At 32.4% G+C, this 7,153-nt stretch overlaps 1 non-coding gene across 1 annotated transcript; it reads right to left on the reverse strand.

Annotated features, from left to right (window-relative positions):
* Positions 1-2,432: 2,432 nt before the first annotated feature.
* Positions 2,433-2,538, reverse strand: LOC121220615 (small nucleolar RNA R71). The gene has a single exon (XR_005917835.1). It is a non-coding gene; the product is annotated as a small nucleolar RNA R71 (small nucleolar RNA).
* Positions 2,539-7,153: the final 4,615 nt, after the last annotated feature.

The raw sequence follows: 7,153 nt of genomic DNA on the forward strand, positions 1-7,153 counted from the left end.
TGTAGTCAAATGAATATTATAAATTTAATTATTTTTTATAAGTTTTATATGTGTTTTAAAAAAATATAAATTTCGGTTAATTCGGTTAATCGGCCGAATTAAATGAAATATTTTGATTTAGTTAATTTTTTTTGAAAAATTTCGGTTCAGTTAACGGTTAAAGGACTAAAAGGTTCGGTTAATTCGGTTAATACTAGTCAGTTCAGTTAACTGACCGGTTAACCGTTGAGCACCCCTACTTGTCGCCAATTGTGGTGGTAGTTTTGGTACATTTCGACACTTTAAGAACTTCTTTTCTAGGTAGTTTAGGATTAATTATGTTATTTTCAGCACTAGGAGTTCTAGCACTAGGAGCTTAAGTAAAAAACAAAAAGCATTTTTACGCATAAATTGACATTTATTGACATATTAGGCAAATTCGAGACATAGGTAAGTCTAATTTGCTAAATTGAGTGTGCAGGATAATTATTTAGCGGCCCAATAGCCTCATGGACAACACCAGAGTGGAGCACAAGTGCCCGAGATGCAACACACAAAGCCAAAAGACCAAATGCAAGGTTTCGATGTTGTGTAGCGACACAAGCATGGTGTGTTGAACGCATGGCTAAAAGTGGAAAGTGAATACCGAGAAGGATAAATTCATCCATACAATCAATATATTCCGAGATTAGGGCTTCCAAGTGACCTAGTAAGGGTTTCTAAATGTCTCTATAAGTAGTAAGGCTATGCCTAAGTTAAGGGAGGTAGTTCAGAGTTCAGAGTTCGAGTTAGAGAATTTAGGTTTTATTACGTTCTTATTTCATTTCCAAAACTCTTTGTTCTTTTCGACTACGTATGGTTTGAAACTTGTCTTTTCTATTGAGGTATTCAGTTTTCTTTCAATTGTTCTTGTTCAAAAATTGAAGATCAGTTAACAATTATGAAATCATGCAACTCCAAGCGAATCCAATTCAATCAATTGAGAAAATTCTTACCTTTCTCTTATTTAATTTATTTGTTTTTTTTGCATGCTTAAATTAAACTTAAGAATTATGACATCTGGATCTATAAGAGGGTAAATCTCTAGAAAGATTAACGAGTGGATGTGGAAGTATTTAATGGATGGATTCAGTTTCCCGAGAGGAATAAATTGGAAATAAATTATGTGTGTTTAATCCCTAAAAGTGACGACCCTAGGAAGTAATCTAGGATAAATGAGGTCAAGAGATAAGTTTATTAAGTGAATCATAACTTACCCTAGAGAGAAAAGTGAGGTTGAGAGATAAGCGAGTACCTATCTATTAATTAATTAGTAGAAATCGAGAGGTAATACTAGTTAGTTTATAGTTAATTCCACCTAAAACCAAATTCTGAAGTTATTTACGACCCTTGAAACAAGTTAATCTTCTTTCTGTTATTTTGATTTGGGTGTTTGATTATTTTATGTTTTTTATCCAGTTAATTTATTTTATGCATGATTCTCTATTTAATTGTTCATCAAAATATAATTTTTAATTATCACTATTTAGACTTAATATTGTAGAAATATATTTTTGGTTTAATTCATCCTCCTTTGGGTACGATCCTCGGAATACTTATTAGTGTTTCGTTGTAACACATCTGTATTATAATTTGACTCATCTACTTGCAAACACCATTGATATTTTTGGTTAGAGGCAGTCTTCAATCGCTGTGTAGATGATACTTTTTACTTACTACTTTATTATTTGGTGAAGACTGTGTACTATTGCACATCATTCAAATATTTCATGACAAGTTTTTGGCACCGTTTCTAGGTACTGTGTTTTAGACATTATTTGTGATGTTAATTGTTTTTGCAATTTGGTTTATTTTTCTATTAATTTTAAATTAGTATTTTTGTTATTCTTTTTAGGTGTTTATGAGCATAGATCAAATTATTGACCTACTCTCAGTCAACCCTAAAATCTAAGGAACTTTTAGACAAACAAGAAGTGAAAGACAAGCCCAAAGACAAACTAAAGAAATGAATCTTGAAAATCATAATCAAAACCAAATAAATGGAGCTGCTAATGCTTGCAACTCTTTCATTGCTGCTGATGACATAGATCATGCCATCCGTCAGCATGTCGTACCTTTTTTTTATGAAATTAATCCAGGAACTGTGAGACCCAAGATTGAGGCACAACAGTTTGAACTAAAGCCAATGATGTTCCAAATGCTTCAAATAGTGGGCCAATTTATTTGATTCCTATTGAAGATCCACACATTCATCTCTAATTATTCATAGAGGTGAGCGATTCCTTCAAGTTGATTGGAATGACCAAAGATACATTGAGGCTAAAATTGTTCCCATACTCGTTGAGGGATAGAGCATGAGCATGGCTAAATTCGTTACCAATTATTTCTATATCCACGGCAAGAATTGGCTGGACGCTTCTTGATGAAGTACTTTCCACCTAGCAAGAATGCTAAGTTGCAAAATCAGATCACTACATTTCAAAAATTGGATGATGAATCCTTGTATGAGGCATGGGAGAGATTAAAGGAATTATTAAAAAAATACCCTCATCATGGTATTTCGCACTGTATCCAATTGGAGACTTTTGACAATGGTCTCAATACACACACAAGAATGGTGGTAGACGCTTTTGCAAATGGAGCTATTGTTTCTAACTCTTACAATGAGGCTTACGAAATTATTGAAAGAACTGCTTTCAATAACTACCAATGGTCAACCAACCAAGCAGCCACATGAAGAAGAGTGGTAGGAGTACATGAAGTTGATGCCCTTACGTTACTTGAAGCTCAAGTATCTTTTATGTCATTTATGCTTAAGAACTTTACTGCTAGCAGTTTTAATAGTAATATGATAGGTCAGCAACCAAGCCAATTTGAAAACATCTCCTGTGTTTATTGTGGAGATGGACACATGTTCAAAAAATCTAAGTTCGACAAAGCTATATTAATCTTGCATGATATGTTTTTCTAACCTATTTTTAGTAAATTTTATATTTTTTAGATCGTTGTAGCTTAATCTAGCTAATCCATGGACTAATTTGTAAAAGTGTTAAAGGGTTTGAAATTATTTATTGATGGTTTTTAGTTGTTTATGATGTTGAAAGAAAGATTTGCAAGCTTGGTTGTTAATTAGGACTATTTTGGAAGGGATTTTTGGTTAGTTTTAAATTTAGGGACTAAAATGATAAAATAAAAAAAGCATGAAATTCCTGTGAAATTACTATAATTATGGGATGTAAATGTATAGGAGAGAATCGACTAGCTTGGTTTTGGTTTAATTGTGATAAATGTGTAAGTTTCAGTTTTAGGAACTAAATTGAGTAAAAAGTAAAAATTTAGTGTAATAATGTAAAATGTTGTTAAAGGTTCAAATGTATGCATTTGGATATTTTAAGGTACTTGAATTGGTTAATTGAACTAATTTATTATACATAGATCAAGAAATGAAACAACTAGTCGATAACTGTAGGAAAGGAAAAGTTGTCGAATAGTCCTTGTTGTGGTGTTGGTAGCTACTTCGTTTACGTAAAGTCGTATTTAATTTATTATGCTTGTTGATGGTTTGAATTGTAATTATATATGAGTATATGTATGTCTGTATAGTTAGTATGGTTAATTGAGGTAAGTTTGAAAGTTGAAATAAAGGTTTAAATGGTAAAGTATGGCAATTGTACATGTTTTAGTTGAATTATCTTATCCTATGGAATGTATATGATCAAGGTTGATCATGGTATAATGTTATAAATATGAAAAGATTATGGAATACTAGGTGTTGGTGATTACAGTTTCCAGGTACTATGTACCTGTGTTACAATTTTCAGGCACACTGTGCCAGTGATATATTTTCAAGTACTAGGTATCGATGTTGGATACCATACCGATGGTTGGAATCTAATATTTGTTACAAATTCTCGCCAGCTTGTGCGAGCAACATCGTGTAATGGTTAATGTCCTGATTGTCAGCTTGCAAGAGCATTATTTCTCCCTGAATCCAAAGTTAATTTATTATAGTCATTCGGGCAAAATAGTTATTAAAATAAATAGAAATGGAATTCAATAGCATGAAAGGTTATGTAGTTATTGTTAGTGATTTGGTATGCAAATTGTATTACTTTGAGATAATGAAAATGTTATACATTCAAGATAACCATTTGGAATGTAGGGAGAAAAATCATACATACTTACTAAGCTTTAAGTAAGCTTACAATATTTCATTTTCTTCCTTGTAGATTTTCAGATTCAAGCTGTCGATGGATCGACTTTGGACATCATAGTACCCGTAAACTCTTTTGGTAGCTATTTACTTATTTGGCCCGATTATAAGCAACATGCAAATAGGGTTTTGGTAATGTATGTATATAAGTACTTTGGTTATGTTTTGTGCTATTTGGGATATGATTAATGCATTTGGATGTAAGATATAACGGTTATTTGATAGTTTTGGTGCCTTGTGCTGGTAATAACCTATTTGGTATCTTTCATGTTATCTTGGTTATGAGTTGTTGCTGATGTATTTGGTTAATTGGTGAACCTGTTTTGATGAATGTAGTCATGGGAAAATGAAGTAGAATTGTTGATTGAATGGACATCAAATGCTAGGTTTGTTTATGCTTCTATGGTTAATGTTTAATACTTGAATTGTTTTTGCTAGATGGCTTATTGTTAGGCATTTATGTTGAATGCTATATGGTGAATTTTGGCAGGTATTTGATGCATTTTGTATAGGTTTAATGGTTGGTATTACATGACTTGTGGTATAAGTAAGCTTAGGTGTGATTGCTTGGTTTAGGAGGATTGTTTACATGCACACGGCCTACCACACGACTGTGTGTCATACACGAGTGCAGGGCACAACCATGTGGTTTATTGAATTTAGTTGTAGGTTGATCCACACGGCCTGGTGACCCTAGACTACACGGTATCAGTTTGTGACATGGTTAGGTACCACGACCATGTTATAGTACCACACAGTCTTAGCCTTGTCACACGGTTGTGTGACACCTATTTTCACTTTTTTCCTATCTTTTTGTAAAAGTTTCAGTTTAGTCTGGATTTGTTCCCAAGTTGGTTTAAGAGTTTTGTAAGCTTAATTAAGACTCAGTTTTGATTGAATATCATTGGATCATTATATTTATAATGCATTACGAATTGGTTTATTATCTATGCCTAATTACTAAATGATATAGATCTTTAACATTTGTAATACCTTATAGCTTGAGTTTGGTGACTGGATCGGGTATAGAGTGTTACATCTCAATTCTAGACCTTTCAAGTCTAGAATTGTTTTGACAATCAAATTCACTCCAGGCAGAGAATTTTGCTGGATATGATTGCAGTAGGCGAGAGGAGGAAGAGGAGAAGGGAATGTTTGTTCTTTTGTAAGCTTTAGAGAGCTGATATGACATTATCTAGCCTTTTGTTGACACACTTCATATATCTTTCTTCTGTAGGCGTAGGAAATTTAACTATCATACAGAAAGTGTGTACCACCACTCACCTATCCCATTTGCCAGACCCAAGTTAGGGAATGCTACAACAAACAACGGAAAATTCACACACAAATTATAACTTTGAATTTAATTAAAATCTTCAAATTAATCCAAATTCATGCATAATATAAGTTATTAGTAAAGCAGGGACTAAATTGACCATACAAACATAGTTTAATAGATTCGAGCATGATTAAGGACAAATATGAAAAATTTTAAAACTATAGAATTATGTATCGATACCAAAGTAACAAATACCGATACTTGTATGATAAGCATTGATATTTTAATATATATCGATGCGATTTTGGCATTCTTCCATTTTCAAAACACTGTTCATTTGGTCAAATATAGATACTTTGGTCCCTAGTATCGATATTTTACCCAAATGGCTAAAATCATAAGTTTTATGTACCGGTCATGTTCAAAACTATAAACAAAAATTCAGGGATGCTTATAAAGCATATCATAAGACCTACAAATAACTAATTTCAACATGCTAAATGCCACATTCAATCATTTAAAACCAAAATTCCACCATTTTGCATTCAACTTAACATTTAATCATGTACATTCAAAACATGACACTATGCTATATGCATTTCCTACCAGACTTTATATGCACTTAAAGTACCCTTCATTTCTCAATCAACTGAACAATTATGCATCATTATTAACTATGTTAAATTGATCAAAAAATGATTATTTACCATGGCAATCTCATCTCAATAGCTCAATGTAACATCCCAAAAATTGAGGGTTAGTAGAATCGAGTTTGTGAATCGAGAGAGAGTGTGTGGTCATGCCCTAAATTTTGAGATTATCTGTGCATTTTAGGAAATAAATAAGGTATTGGTTTGTTAGCAAAATGTTAGTGAAACGTTCCTTGAAACCCAAGCTCAAATCCCTTCTATCGCACCATTTTTATTATTTTGCAAATTTTACCTCAAACCCTAGTATGTGACACTCCTTGTTTTAAAATAAATATTTCAAAATTATTTCAAAAACAAGGTAATATCACAATGGTTAATTGATAAGTGTGGAGGCATAGAAATTAGATTAAGGTCCCAAGTTTGAATGTTTTCCTTTGTAAAATAATTAATTTTAAAAAAATACCTTGTTTTTAATGTATGTGTCATCCATACCTTTGAAACCCTAGGTATAAATGTTAAATATTACACAAAATAATCAGCCTTTATTTTATTTGTACTCACCCTAGCCGTTCCTCCCCTCTCCACTCCTTTTTCTCTTCAATTTTTTTCCTTTCTCCATTGTTGCTATCACCCATAATACTTAGTTTTATCATCTTTTTATTTTCTTTTTGGAAGAATATTTTTCATCATATCCTCCACCATATTGCTGCCATTTTTTTCTAATTAAATTAGCCCCAAATCTAAAATTTTGAGTCTTTGAGATTGATGCCTATTGTTGCCAAGAAGTGCCATTGTCGTCCCCCTCCATTAGCTTCTGTAAGATCTCTTTTTCCTTCAATTTCTTGATTAATCTTGTCCATTAAAAACCTAAACTTCTAGATCTAGAATTTGGGGGAATTTTAAAGATTTTAAATTTATTTTTTCATTTTTAAAAAGGATCTCAAAATCATTCTTGAATCATCCTCAATTTCGGCCACCATGGGTGGTGGTACGTGCGCCTAGGCGCAAGAAGGGGAGCTGTTTTTTTTCTAA

The sequence above is a fragment of the Gossypium hirsutum genome, chromosome D08, assembly GCF_007990345.1.
Source record: "Gossypium hirsutum isolate 1008001.06 chromosome D08, Gossypium_hirsutum_v2.1, whole genome shotgun sequence".
Lineage (NCBI taxonomy): Eukaryota > Viridiplantae > Streptophyta > Magnoliopsida > Malvales > Malvaceae > Gossypium > Gossypium hirsutum.